Consider the following 15,426-nt stretch of genomic DNA (forward strand, 5'->3'; position numbering starts at 1 on the left):
TGATGGTCCCACAGCCATATATATATATATATATATATATATATATATATATATATATATATATATATATATAGTAAGATATCCCCAGCTCACCCCATATATATATATATATATATATATATATATATATATAATGACCCCAGTTAACTCATATATACAGTATATAGTAGAATGGCTCCAGTTCCCCCATGTATATTGTAAGGTGGCCCCAGTTCTCCCATATATATAGTATGATGACCCCAGTTCCCTCATATATATAGTATGATGGCCCCAGTTCCCCCATGTATATAGTATGATGCCCCCAGTTTCCCCCTGTAATAATAATATTCTATTTTTATATAGCACTAACATATTCCACAGCTCTTTACAGTTTGCACACATTATCACTGTCCCCGATGGGGCTCACAATCTAAATTTCCTATCAGTATGTCTTTGGAATGTGGAAGGAAACTGGAGTACCCGGAGGAAACCCACGCAAACACGGGGGAGAACATACAAACTCCTTGCAGATGTTGTCCTTGGTGGGATTCGAACCCAGGCAAGGCTGCAAGGCTGCAGTGCTATCCACTGAGCCACCGTGCTGCCCTGTATATAGTATGATGGCCCCAGTTCCCTCATATATATAGTAGGATGACCCCAGTTCCCTTAAATATAAAGGATGAGAGCCCCAGTTCCCTCATATATGAAGTATGATGGTCCCACAGCCATATATATATATATATATATATATTATGATGACCCCAGCCCCCATATATACAGTATGATGGTCCCAGTTCCACCGCATATACATAGTAGGATGGCCCCAGCCCACATATATACAGTATGATGGCCGCAGTTTCACCCCACATATATACAGTATGATGGCCTCACAGCCCATTCATATATTCAGTATGATGGCCACAGTTTCACCCCCCCATATATACAGTATGATGGCCGCAGTTTCACCCCCCCATATATACAGTATGATGGCCGCAGTTTCACCCCCCCATATATACAGTATGATGGCCGCAGCTTCACCCCCCCATATATACAGAATGATGGCCGCAGTTTCACCCCCCCCCATATATACAGTATGATGGCCGCAGTTTCCCCCCATATATACAGTATGATGGCCGCAGTTTCCCCCCCCATATATACAGTATGATGGCCGCAGTTTCCCCCCCATATATACAGAATGATGGCCGCAGTTCCCCCCCATATATACAGTATGATGGACACATTTTCACCCCCCCATATATGCAGTATGATGGCCCCCGTTTTCCCCCATATATGCAGCCCCGATCATATAAAAAATAATAAAGTTTATACTCACCTCATCCTGTTTCCCGGCACTGCAGCCTCCGTCTTCTCTTCAGGCCCGTAGAGCGGTGCGAGACAATGACGTCATCGCGCCGCCTGCGTGCACAACACAGTGTGTGTCATAAGCTGCAGACAGCGGCTGAGACAGACTTTGATGTGCGCGCCTGCTGCCGGCCGCATCACAGCACAACAGACACGGCCGCACACAGTTTACTGTGCAGGGCCATCAGGCGGCCGGCCCTGCACAGCTGCTGGGGAAGCGGCCCGGGGGGGCATTTGCCTCCCTGCCACCCAGCCCAGCCCGCCCCTGCCTGCGGAGACGGACATGCCGCGCATCTTTCCAGACAGCAGCATGTCTATATATGTAATGGAGATATGCAGTCTCCGCTGCGTAAATTTCCCATACACTTTCATTAGATGCGGTCAAACCGCATTATCTTCTTAGTCACGTATTAAGTGCAGGAACACAGCTTACTACGCATGTGTACTAATTTACATAATAGCGTACCTTGTTTCAGCCGGAAGTTTGCGTACACTGCCATAGAATCATAGAATCGTAGAGTTGGAAGGGACCTCCTGGGCCATCTGGTCCAACCCCCTGCTCAAAGCAGGATTCGCTAAATCATCCCAGTTAGATGTCTGTCCAGCCTCTGTTTGAAGACTTCCATTGAAGGAGAACTCACCACTTCTCGTGGCAGCCTGTTCCACTCATTGATCACTCTGTCAAAAAGTTTTTTCTAATATCTAATCTGTGTCTCCTCCCATTCAGCTTCATCCCATTGCTTCTAGTCTTTCCTTGTGCAAATGAGAATAAAGTTGATCCTTCTACAATGTGACAGCCCTTTAGATATTTGTAGACAGCTACTAAGTCTCCTCTCAGTCTTCTCTTTTGCAAACTAAACATTCCCAAATCCTGCAACCTTTCCTCATAAGACAGGGTTTGCAGACCGGTCACCATTCTGGTCGCTCTTTTCTGAACTTGCTCCAGTTTGTTGATGTCTTTTTTAAAATGTGGTGCCCAAAATTGGACACAATATTCCAGATGAGGTCTGACCAAAGAGGAGTAGAGGGAAATAATTACTTCACGTGATCTAGACTGTATGCTTCTGTTAATACATCCTAGAATTGCATTTGCCTTTTTTGCTGCTGCATCACACTGTTGACTCATATTCAGTCTGTGATCTATTAGTATACCCAAGTCTTTTTCACATGTGCTGTCACTTAGCCCTATTCCTCCCATTCTATATATGCTTTTTTCATTTTTATTGCCCAGATGTAGTACTTTGCATTTCTCCCTGTTAAAAACCATTCTGTTAGTTGCTGCCCACTTCTCCAGTTTATTTAAATCTTTTTGAATCCTCTCTCTCTCTTCTCTAGTATTAGCTATCCCTCCTAGCTTTGTGTCATCAGCAAATTTAATCAGTTTACCCTCAATTCCTTCATCTAAATCGTTGATAAAGATGTTGAACAATACAGGGCCCAGGACAGAGCCCTGTGGTACCCCACTTGAGACATTCTTCCAACTGGATGTGCAGCCATTTACGACCACTCTTTGGGTCCGATCACTAAGCCAGTTATGAATCCACCTAACAGTTGCCTTGTCCATTCCATACTTAGTCATTTTTTCAATAAGGATTGTATGAGAGACTTTGTCAAATGCTTTGCTGAAGTCAAGATATACTATATCTACAGCATTTCCTTGATCCACCCAATCAGTAATACCATCATAGAAGGAAATTAAATTAGTCTGACATGACTTATTAGTTACAAACCCATGCTGACTCTGTTTAATCACTTCATTCTTATCCAGGTATTGACATACATGTTGTTTAATAATTTGTTCAAAGATCTTTCCTGGTATAGAAGTCAGACTCACCGGCCTATAGTTGCCTGGGTCCACCTTCTTCCCCTTTTTGAAGATAGGAACAACATTTGCTCTTCTCCAGTCTTCTGGCACTTCTCCTGTTCTCCAAGAATTTTCAAAGATTATGGAGAGGGGTTCAAAAATTTCTTCTGCTATCTCCTTCAGTACTCTGGGGTGTAATTCATCTGGACCTGGAGACTTGAATACATTTAGGTTAGCTAAGTGTTTCCTCACTATCTTTCTGTTTATAGATATCCTGGATTCTTCTATTCCCTTAATAGGACAGTGAATAACAGTTGATGTTACATTTCCTTTCTGAGAGAAAACAGATGCAAAATAGGAATTTAAAAGTTCAGCCTTCTCAACATCCTGTCTTACCATTTCATCATTTTCATCCTGTAAAAATCCTATAGCATCTTTGACTTTTCTTTTACTTTTGACATATCCCCAAAATCCTTTATTATTGCTTTTGACATCTCTTGCAAGCCTCAATTCATTTTCAGCTTTAGATAATCTGATTTGTGCCTTGCAGGTTCTGCAGACAGCATTATATTCTTCTTTAGATATGCCTCCTTCTTTCCATTTTATAAACATTTTTTGCTTCCTTTTTAGCATGTGCTTAAGTTCTGTGTTCATCCATCCTGGTTTCCTTAAATGCTTCCTATTCTTCCCTCTTTTCGGAATTGTTAACAACTGTGCTTTGAGAATTTCATTTTTCAAGATTTCCCATCCTTCCTGGACATTTTTGTCTTTAAGGATATCCAGCCATTGGATCCCTCCAATTCTCTTTCTGAATCCCTTAAAATCTGCCTTTCTGAAATCTAACCTTGACGTCTGAGTCTTCACAGGTCTTCCGCCTCTAGTTATCCAAAATTCTAAAATAGCATGGTCGCTACCTCCTAGGGTCCCAGCCACTTTTACCTCCTCAACCATTTCTTCCCTGTTTATAAGGATTAGATCCAAGGTAGCAGTTCCCCTTGTTTTCTCCTTTACCTTTTGGAAGATAAAGTTGTCAGCAAGAGAGGATAAGAATTTCCTTGACCTGTTAGTTTTGCCTGAGAGAGATTCCCAACAAATGTCTGGATAGTTGAAATCTCCCATGACAACTATGTCATATTTTTTGGAGAACTTGGCCATTTGATGCATAAAGAGTTCATCCATATCTTCAGCTTGCACAGGCGGCCTGTAGTAAATGCCTACAATGGTGTCCTTTCCATTGTTCTGTCCTTGTATTCTTACCCAAACAGTTTCCACAGAACTCCCAGTCTCTGAAGCTTCAATCTCTGTGCAGATATACGCATTTCTAACATACAATGCGACACCCCCTCTTCGTTTATCAAGTCTGTTTCTTGCAAATAAGTTGTATCCTTCTAGTCTTGTATTCCAATCATGTGTATTGTCCCACCAAGTTTCAGTGATTCCAATGACATATTTCTTTTCCTGTGTTAGTAGTTCCAATTCTCCTTGTTTGTTGCCCATGCTTTGTGCATTAGTATAGAAACATTTTAGTTTGTGATTGGTTTCTCCTTCTCCAATATTTTTTTTAATTAGATTCTTTCGTCTTTGTTCTTCCTTTCCACTTCTAATAGCAGAGTTCTCAGTAGCATTTGTCAGGTGTATGGCTTTTTCTGGTCTTTTGCTTCCCTTCCCATGTTGTTCTAGTTTAAAGCTCTCCTTACAAGTGTAGCAAGGCGACTTCCAAATACCTGCTTTCCAGTCTTCGTAAGGTGCACCCCATCTCTAGCAAGTAGTCCATCGTATAAGTAGTTCACTCCGTGATCCAGAAATCCAAATCGTTGCTGACGGCACCATCGACGTAGCCAGTTGTTCACCTGCAGAATCTTATTCCACCTCCTTGTTCCATGGCCATCCACTGGGAGGATGGAAGAGAAGACCACCTGCGCTCCCAGTTCTTTCACTTTCTTGCCTAAGTCTTCAAAGTCTCTGCAGATGGTTTCCAGGTCGTTTCTTGCGGTGTCATTTGTCCCCACATGTAGTAGCAGGAATGGGTAGTCATCTGTAGGTCTGAAGAGTCCTGATATCCTGTCAGACACATCTTTAATTTTTGCACCTGGAAGACAGCACATTTCTCTTGAAGTTATATCCGGTCTGCAGATAGCGGCCTCTGTTCCTCTCAACAGGGAATCCCCCATGACCACCACTCTCCGTTTCTTCTTCACAACATTTTTCTTTCTCCATCCAGGAGGACTCTGAAGGCGTACAAGGTTGCTGTTTGTTGGCAAAGTCTTATCCTGATGTATTTCTTCATCGTTTTCCTGCGTGAGAGCCTGGTACTGGTTTCTGAGCAGTATGGGTGCTGACTGCCTCCTGATCCTCCTGCTTCTCTGGGTCACATGTCTCCATTCCTCTGTTTCTTCAGGTGCACTTCGAATTTCTTCTCTTTCTGTAACATGAAGAGATAATTCTGCTCTGTCCAAGAACTCTTCACCTTCCTTAATGATCTTCAACGTAGCTAACCTCTCTTCGAGATTTTGCAACTTTTCCTCCAACAGGGTCACAAGCTTGCATTTGTGGCATGTGAAGTTTGGCTTTTCCACTGCCATTCTCACTATGAGCTGACTGCGAGAACTCCCGTGCATGTGACTGCCGGGGACGGGGTTATCTCCGGTCACTGGCCAAGTTCTCATGATAAGATGATCGCGAGAACTGCAGTGCAAGTGACTGCTGAGTTTTCTCCGATGATCATCTCCAAGCTCCGCTGTGTCTGAATGTCAGGCTAAATGGTGGCATAATGTCACCGTTCAGCCAAAGGCATCCAGAAGTAGCAGAGCTGGACTCGTCGTGGGACAGTATGTATATCTTCTCGGTGGACAGGTAAGGATATTGTTTTTTTTTTTTATTTTAATTCTCTTACATGAGACGAGGGCATCCATGGAATAGGCGATGCAGTAAGTATGGTTTAATTAAGGTCTATTAAAGGAGTCTGTGCTATTATTACAATTAAAGGACTTTAATCTGGCTGTGTCTTTATTTACCATGTACAGTGGGTACACAAAGTATTCAGAGCCCTTTAAATTTTTCACTCTGTTTCATTGCAGCCATTTGGTAAATTCAAAAAAGTTCATTTTTTCTCATTAATGTACACTCTGCACCCCATCTTGACTGAAAAAAACTATTGTAGAATATTTTGCAAATTTATTAAAAAGAAAAATTGAAATATCACATGGTCATAAGTATTCAGACATTTTGCTCAGTATTGAGTAGAAGCACCTTTTTGAGCTAGTACAGTCATGAGTCTTCTTGTGCATGATGAAACACATTTTTCACACCCGGATTTGGAGATTCTCTGCCATTCTTCCTTGCAGATCCTCTCCAGTTCCATCAGGTTGAATAGTGAATGTTGGTGGACAGCCATTTTCAGGTCTCTCCAGAGATGCTTAATTGGGTCTAGTTCAGGGCTCTGGCTGGGCTAGTCAAGAATGGTCACAGAGTTGTTCTGAAGCCACTCCTTTGTTATTTTAGCTGTGTACTTAGAGTCATTGTCTTGTTGGAAGGTGAACCTTCGGCCAAGTCTGAGGTCCAGAGCACTCTGGAACAGGTTTTCAGCCAGAATATCTCTGTACTTGGCCACATTCATGTTTCCTTCAATGGCAACCAGTCATCCTGTCCCTGCAGCTGAAAAACACCCCTATAGCATGATGCTGCCACCACCACCATGTTTCACTGTTGGGATTGTATTGGGCAGGTGATGAGTAGTGCCTGGTTTTCTCCACACATACCACTTAGAACTTTTTGGTGATAATTCTATCTTCGTATCATCAGACCAAAGAATCTTATTTCTCATAGTCTGGGAGTTAGTCAAGTGTTTGTTTGTTTTTTTTAGCAAACTCTATGCGGACTTTAATATGTCTTGCACTGAGGAGAGGCTTCCGTTAGGCCACTCTGCCATAAAGGCCCGACTGGTGGAGGGCTGCAAAGTTGACTTTGTGGAACTTTCTCCCATCTCCCTACTGCATCTGTGGAGCTCAGCCACAGTGATATTGGGGTTCTTCTTTACCTCTGTCACCAAGGCTCTTCTCCCACGATTGCTCAGTTTGGCTGGACAGCCAGGTCTAGGAAGGCTTCTGGTGGTCCCAATCGTCTTCCATTTAAGGATTATGGAGGCCACTGTGCTCTTAGGAACTTTGAGTACTGCAGAAATTATTTTGTAACCTTGGCCAGATCTGTGCCTTGCCACAATTATGTCTCTGAACTCCTTGGCCAGTTCCTTTGACCTCATAATTCTCATTTGGTCTGACATGCACTGTGAGGTCTTAGGGTGAGTTTCCACATGCCGTATTGTCGACCCTTTGGACGGAGCAGAAACACCGCTCTGCCCAAAGCGCCGCCCCCTTCTGTACGCACGGTGATGTCGGATGTGCTCATTGAACACATGCGGAATCGCAGCATCGTATTCATAGAGTAGGCTATTTACCTTGTGGAGAGTCTCCGCAAGGTAAACAGACATGCTGTGTTCTAAAAAGTTGCGTTGCATGTCCAGATACGGATGCGGCCCTGCACGCATAGTGGAGACGGGATTTCATAAAATCCTCTCAACTATGCTGTAAAATCTGGACGCTGCGGATTGAACGCTGCGGTTGTATGCAGCTTTCAACCCGCAGCTAATCCGGATGTAATCCGTCAAGTAGAAACATACCCTAATATAGACATGTGTGTGCCTATCCAAATCAAGTCCTATCAGTTTAATTAAACACAGCTGGACTCCAATGAAGGAGCAGCACCATCTCAAGGAAGGTCACAAGGAAATGGACAGCATATGACTTACATGGAGTGTCTGGGTAAAGGGTCTGAATACTTATGACCATGTGATATTTCAGTTTTTCTTTAATGAATTTGCAAAAATTTCTACATTTGTTTTTTTTCCAGTCAAGATGGGGTGCACAGTGTACATTAATGTGAAAAAAAAAAAATGAACTTTTTTGAATTTACCAAATGGATGCAATGAAACAGTGAAAAATTTAAAGGGGTCTAAATATTTTCCGTACCCACTGTAACTATAAGATTAGTAATGGATAGGTGTCTCAGACGTTTCTCCAGTACTAAGCCGTGGGCTTGATGTCACCTGACAATACAAAGGTGACATCAACCCCACAAATATGAACCCCACTTGCCTCCGCTACAGGGCCAGTGGGAAGAGCCGGGTAAAGTGCCATAATTGGCGCATCTTTGGATGTGCCAATTGTGCGGTGGCTGCGGGCTGCTATTTTTAGGCTGGAGAGGGCCAAAATCCATGGGTATCACCAGTCTGAAAATACCAGGCGCAGCTGTCTGCTTTTTCCTTGGCTGGTTAAGAAAAATACGCTATTTTTTAAATAGACTGCTGTGGCCTGGTATTATCAGGTTGGTATGGTTCATGGATATTGGATCTTTACCAGCCTGAAATACCACTCCCAGTAGTCTGCTTTACTTTGGCTGGTTAACAAATATAGGGGGATCCCACGCTACTTTTTAAAAAAAATTATTTATTAAAAAAGGAGGGGACCACTCTCTGCGCTTTCCTCCACTTCATGTGTCATGTACGTCCGGCTGTGTCACAAGATTTACCATTATTTAAATTAGTACACGTGTAATAAGCTGCGTTCCCGCACTTCATACGCATGTGACTAAAAAGATATTGCGGTTTTACCGCATCTAATGAAAGTCTATGGTTTATTTACGCAGCGGAGACTGAGCGAGACTCTACATAAATTGACATGCTGCGGTCTGGAAAAACGCTGCACATGTGCATCTCCGCGGCGCCGATGCCCACAAAGTGGGCATGGGATTTCTTGAAATCCCATCCACTATGCTGTAACAGCTGAATGCTGCAGGTTGGAGGCTGCGGATGTACGCAACGTCCAACCCACAGCGTTTACTGACTGTGTGCACATACCCCAATATATCTGGAAACAGGAAATCACTTTTTTTTTCTTCCCAGAAGCCAACTTTCAATTAGCTTTATTTCATTTGACAAAAAACCCCGCATGCAGTGAAAAAAATGCATCAAAAACGCATGTGGAAAAAACACATAAAAACCGCAGGTGACCTGCCAGTGACCTCAGATGCAGATTTCACCTGCGTTAAATCCTGAACAAATACTGAGCCATTTCTGATCGTGTGCACATACCCTATGGGTATGTTCTCACGGTCAGTATTAGGCAGCACTTTGCACGCAGCACATGTCTGCTCCATCCAAAGCGCTGTCGGCTTTTGAACGCATGTGTTCACTGAACCATGCGGAATCACCGCATCCTATACATTGTATGGGTGACTGTATCTTGCGGAGACTGAGTGTCTCTGCAAGATAAATAGACATGCTACAGTCTGGAAAGACGAGTCGCATGTACTGTACGTGTACGCAGGGAAGCTGGAGGCATCCCTGCACGCACAGTGGAGATGGGATTTCACGAAACAACACCCACTATGTTGTAACATCTGGCAGCTGCAGGTTGGATGCTGCGGATGTACGCAACATCCAACCCGCAGCGTTTACTGACTGTGGGAACATACCCTAAGTGTTCATAGTCCTTGCGACTGCATGATTCCCAGCTGTCAGACAGCCAGAACACATGCAGGGATTGCTAGTTTGTTAGGCTAAGGCCTGTTTCACACTTCCGTTTTTGTGTCCGCCAAACGGATCCGTTTCCGTTTTTTTGACGGAAACTGATGCAAACGGATCCGTTTTTTTAAAAACGGATCCGTTTTTTTGACGGATCCGCGGTAACCGTAATGGAAGTCTATGGGACAAAAAAAACCGGATCCTGCAAAAAAATGGCGGATCCGTTTTTTTACGGAAAACAACGGATTTTGACGGATTTGAAAAAACGGAAGTGTGAAACAGGCCTTAGGAGTTAACACTGGATGGAGACATAAGGTAAAAAGGAATAATATGCAAGCTACTAGATGAATCAATCTAAACAAGCCATGTAAAGCTATGTAAGTTGCTTACAATGTATGCACACATATGAAAGATCTTTTCATAACTTCCGAGTGCAAATCACAAAGTAAATAATACACGTACTGAAGCATGTACAGTGCAAACACAGGGAACCTGCCTGGTGTGGTACAGTTCACTGGTCACAGCCCTGATACTTAAGATAAGAGACAGCTGCCTTATATAAGACTGCACGCTGTGTATGTGCACTTGGCGAAAAGTATACATCTGGAGGTTTTCCCAATGTATATATAACATTATCATATGCTGTCATATACCAGACTACACCTGCATACAATTTGCTTAAAGCGTAACCATTGTATTAATTTTTAATAAAACAGTACATGTGAAAATAAGCAATTATTTATTATTGAAGTTGATGGAGAGCATGCCAGGGAGAATTGCTGAGGTCCTGAAGAAGAAGGGTCAACACTGCAAATATTGACTTGCTGCATTAACCCCTTCACCCCCAAGGGTGGTTTGCACGTTCATGACCGGGCCAATTTTTACAATTCTGACCACTGTCCCTTTATGAGGTAATAACTCTGGAATGCTTCCATGGATCCTGGTGATTCTGACATTGTTTTCTCGTGACATATTGTACATCATGTTAGTGGTAAAATTTCATTCAAATAACTTGCGTTTATTTGTGAAAAAAATGAAAATTTGGCAAAAATTTTGAAAATTTTGCAATTTTCCAACTTTGAATTTTTATGTCCTTAAATCACAGAGATACGGCACACAAAAAACTTAATAAATAACATTTCCCACATGTTTACTTTACATCAGCACAATTTTGGAACCAAAATTTTTTTTGTTAGGAAGTTATAAGGGTTCAAAGTTGACCAGCGATTTCTCATTTTTGCAACACCATTTTATTTTTACAGACCACATCACATTTGAAGCCACTTTAAGGGGTCTATATGATAGAAAATACCCAAAAGTGACACCATTCTAAAAACTGCACCCCATAAGGTGCTCAAAACCACATTCAAGAAGTTTATTAACCCTTCAGGTGCGTCACAGGAATTTTTTGAATATTTAAAAAAAAAAAATGAACATTTAACTTTTTTTCACAAAAAAATACTTCAGGTTCAATTTTTTTTATTTTACCAAGGGTACCAGGAGAAATTGGACTGCAAAAGTCATTGTGCAATTTGTCCTGAGTACCCTGATACCTGATATGTGGAGGGGAACCACTGTTTCTGCGCATGGCAGAGCTCAGAAGGGAAGGAGCGCCGTTTGACTTTTTCAATGCAAAATTGGCTGGAATTCAGATCGGACGCCATGTCACGTTTGGAGAGCCCCTGATGTACCTAAACAGTGGAAACCCCCCCCAAGTGACCCCATTTTGGAAACTAGACCCCACAAGGAACTTATCTAGTTATGTGGTGAGAACTTTGAACCCACAAGGGCTTCACAGAAGTTTATAACGTACAGCGGTACAATTAAAAAAATCATTTTTTCCCAAAAAAGTTTTTTTCACCCCCAATTTTTATTTTCCCAAGGGTAACAGGACCCTAAAAGTTATTGTGCAATTTGTCCTGAGTACGCTGATACCCCATTTGTGGGTGTAAATGACTATTTGGGCGCATGGCAGAGCTCAGAAGGGAAGCAGCGCCATTTGACTTTTTTGGCTGGAATTGAGATTGGACACCATGTCGCGATTGGAAAACCCCTGATGTGCCTAAACAGTGGAAACCCCCCACAAATGACACCATTTTGGAAACTAGACCCCCGAAGGAACTTATCTAGATGTGTGGTGAGCACTTTGAACCCCCCCAAGTGCTTCACAGAAGTTTATAACGCCCGGGCGTGAAAATAAAAAAATCGTATTTTTTCAACAAACATGATCTTTTAGTCACTAATTTTTTATTTTTCCAAGGGTACCAGGAGAAATTGAACCCCAAAAGTTGTTGTCCAATTTGTCCTGAGTACACTGATACCCCATATGTGGGAGAAAACTACTGTATGGGCACATGTCAGGGCTCGGAAGGGAAGTAGTGACGTTTTGGAATGCAGACTTTGATGGAATGGTCTGCGGGTGTCATGTGCGTTTGGAGAGCCCCTGATGTACCTAAACTATTGAAACTCCCCACAAGTGACCCCATTTTGGAAACTAGACCCCCCAAGGAACTTATCTAGATGTGTGGTGAGCACTTTGAACCCCCAAGTGCTTCACAGAAGTTTTTAACGCCCGGGCGTAAAAATGGAAAAAAATATTTTTGCCCCCAATGTTTTATTTTCCTACGGGTAACAGGAGACATTGGACCCCAAAAGTTGTTTTGCAATTTGTCCTGAGTAAGCAGATACCCTATATGTGGGGGTAAAACACTGTTTGGGTGCATGGCAGAGCTTGGAAGGGAAGGAGCACCATTTGACTTTTTCAATGCAGAATAGGCTGGAATTGAGATCAGATGCCATGTTGCATTTGGGGATCCCCTGATGTGCCCAAACAGTGGAAATCCCCCCAATTGTAATTCCAACCCTAACCCCAACACACCCCTAACCCTAGCCCTAATGGGAAAATGGAAATAAATACATTTTCTTTTCATTTTATTATTTTTCCCTATCTAAGGGGGTGATAACAGGGGGTTCGATTTACTATTTATGGCGGTTTTTATGTTTGGCAGCTGTCACACGCTAAAAGACGCTTTTTATTGTAAAAATAGTTTTTGCATCACCACATATTGAGAGCTATAATTTTTCCATATTTTGACCCGCCGAGTCATGTGAGGTGTTCTTTTTTGCGGGACGAGTTGACATTTTTATTGGTATCATTTTCGGGCACGTGACATCTTTTGATCGCTTTTTATTCCGATTTTTGGGACGCAGAATGAACAAAAACCAGCGTTTCATGAATTTCTTTTGGGGGGGTGCGTTTACACCGTTTCGCGTGCGGTAAAATTGATAAAGCGGTTTTATTCTTCGGGTCAGTACAGTTACAGCGATACCTCATTTAGGTCGTTTATGTTTTGGCGCTTTTATGCAATGAAAACAATTTTATATAAAAAATAATTTTTGCATCGCTTTATTCTGCGAGCTATAACTTTTTTATTTTTTTGCTGTTGACGCTGTATGGTGGCTCGTTTTTTGCGGGACAACTTGACGTTTTCAGCGGTACCATGGATATTTATATGCGCCTTTTTGATCGCGCGTTATTGCACTTTTTGTTTAGCGGTATGATAATAAATCATTATTTTTTGCTTCGTTTTTTATTTTTATTTTTTAATTGGTTCGCTAAAGGGGTTAACTAATGGGACAGTTTTATAGGGCGGGTCGTTACGTACGCGGCGATCCAAAATATGTGTACTTTTATTGTTTTGTTTTTTTTATTTCAAAATAATGAACTTATTAGGGAATATTTTTTAATTTATTTAGCGATTTTTTAAAAATTATTTTTACACTTTTTTTTTTTTTTTTTTTTTTTTTTTTAACTTTATGACATTGTCCCAGGGGGGACATAACTGTCATGTGACAGATCACTGTGACAGATCAGCGATCTGTCACAGGCCCTGCACTTGGCTTCCTCGTGCCTGCGCTTTGCAGGCACTGAGGAAGCCGGCTCCCTGCAGGCCCCCGAAGGTCCCCGTCGCCATCTTGGATTCAGGAACCTGCAGGGATGGAGCCCCCCCGCAGCAGCGCATATTGCGCTGCTGTGGGGGGGGGCTCAGGGAAGCCCCCTCCCTGCCGATGCTTCCCTTTAACCCCCGGTACACCGCAATCGTGTTGATCGTGGTGTGCAAGGGGTTAACGTGTCGGGGGCGGTCCGTGTCCGCCCCTGACACATTGTGCCGGGTGTCAGCTGTGATAATCAGCTGACACCCGGCCGCGATCAGCGGCGCTCACCACGTGAGCGCTGCTGATCGCGCTAGACGTACTATCCCGTCCATGGGCATAGGGGCCCGGGTCCCATGGACGGGATAGTATGTCAGATGTCAGAAAGGGGTTAAACTCTTCCCAAGGGTTAAAACATTAGTATTGATGTTTCTAAATGATTATGAACTTATTTTCTTTGCATTATTTGTGGTCTGCAAGCATTGCATTTTTTGTTTATTGCTTGGAAATTCAAAGACATGTTGTCAGTAGTTTACAGAATAAAAGTACAATTTACATTTTACTAAAAATATACCTGTAGAAAAATCAGACAAACTGAAAATTTTGCAGTGGTCTCTTAATTTTTGCCAGAGCTGTATGTCAGTAGAGTCACAAATACATCCTTAGCCTTGCTTATAACAAAATACAAAAAATCCTTTATTGATAAGTCACATAAACAAGATAAAATTAATATAAATTACTCCACACATTATATAATACTTGTAAAAATAGGAGGGCAACGATACAAGTGTGGTGCAACAATGCAGGAGAATCATAATTAAGCTATGGGGCAACCATAATATCACAGTGACAAGATAAGTATCTTACATTTTATGGGAGTCCATGAAAAAAGGTGGATAGAGGTAAAGGTAGTAGAAGGACCAAAAGGATACCTATTACACCAAATCACAATAAACAGAACGTCGAAGAAAAACACAAGTATGATAATAGGTAACAAATCCCTTTTCAGTAACACCATAACATAACCTGATGCACAGAGAGATTACTGTGTTGTAGGTATAAGTGCCTATCAGAGCATGGTCAGAGCTTTTACAGGGAGTAAAAAAGCCCTCTTACCCATTTTTAAGATGCCTGTATGTTGCACCAGCGGAAGACGCGTCGGGGTGAGGGGACGTGAGTAGCACTTTTGCCACAGGTAATTATTTTGGTATATGACATCTGCCATGTTTATGTTTCGATGGGCACAATTTCCCCAGTTCAATAGGGGCTTGGGTCAGTTAACTACTGTCTATACGGGCAGCTCTTGCCTTACCATATTCAAGGGCATTGTACCTTGATCTTGATTTTTACCTTTCTCTGTTCCACATACCTGGCAGTTATATTTATGCTTATTACATCTTATGACCATGTGATGTTACCATCTATTTATCGCAAGGGGCTTATTTGCTAGCAGTTCTTATTACACCTATGCACACTCATTGATACTATAATTGTGTACCTATTATAGGTCTTTGCTGGATTTGTCCCTACTTGGTAGATTTCTCCTTTTTTGTGCTGTTTCTACTTTCTGCCCCCGTCTCTTGACATAGTGCTCAGCGTCACCTATATCAGCATTTCTGCATTTTTTATGTTTTGTCGTCTAAATATTGATTAATAAAATTATTGGCTTTAATGATACTCGGTGGGATCTCTTCCTTGTCCTGTATGTACATATATAGAACTGTTTGTCGCAATATTCACATTATGTAAGCCTCGAGCATTGCTTACTTGT

The 15,426-nt window shown here is 42.2% G+C and overlaps 1 protein-coding gene across 1 annotated transcript in view; it reads right to left on the reverse strand.

Annotated features, from left to right (window-relative positions):
* LOC141084135 (ras and EF-hand domain-containing protein-like) overlaps positions 1–15,426 on the reverse strand; it is a 107,488-nt gene that overhangs the window by 49,120 nt on the left and 42,942 nt on the right. The window lies entirely within an intron of this gene.

The sequence above is a fragment of the Dendrobates tinctorius genome, unplaced genomic scaffold (assembly GCF_039654945.1).
Source record: "Dendrobates tinctorius isolate UK_male_01 unplaced genomic scaffold, ASM3965494v1 ptg000022l, whole genome shotgun sequence".
Taxonomy (NCBI): Eukaryota; Metazoa; Chordata; class Amphibia; order Anura; family Dendrobatidae; genus Dendrobates; species Dendrobates tinctorius.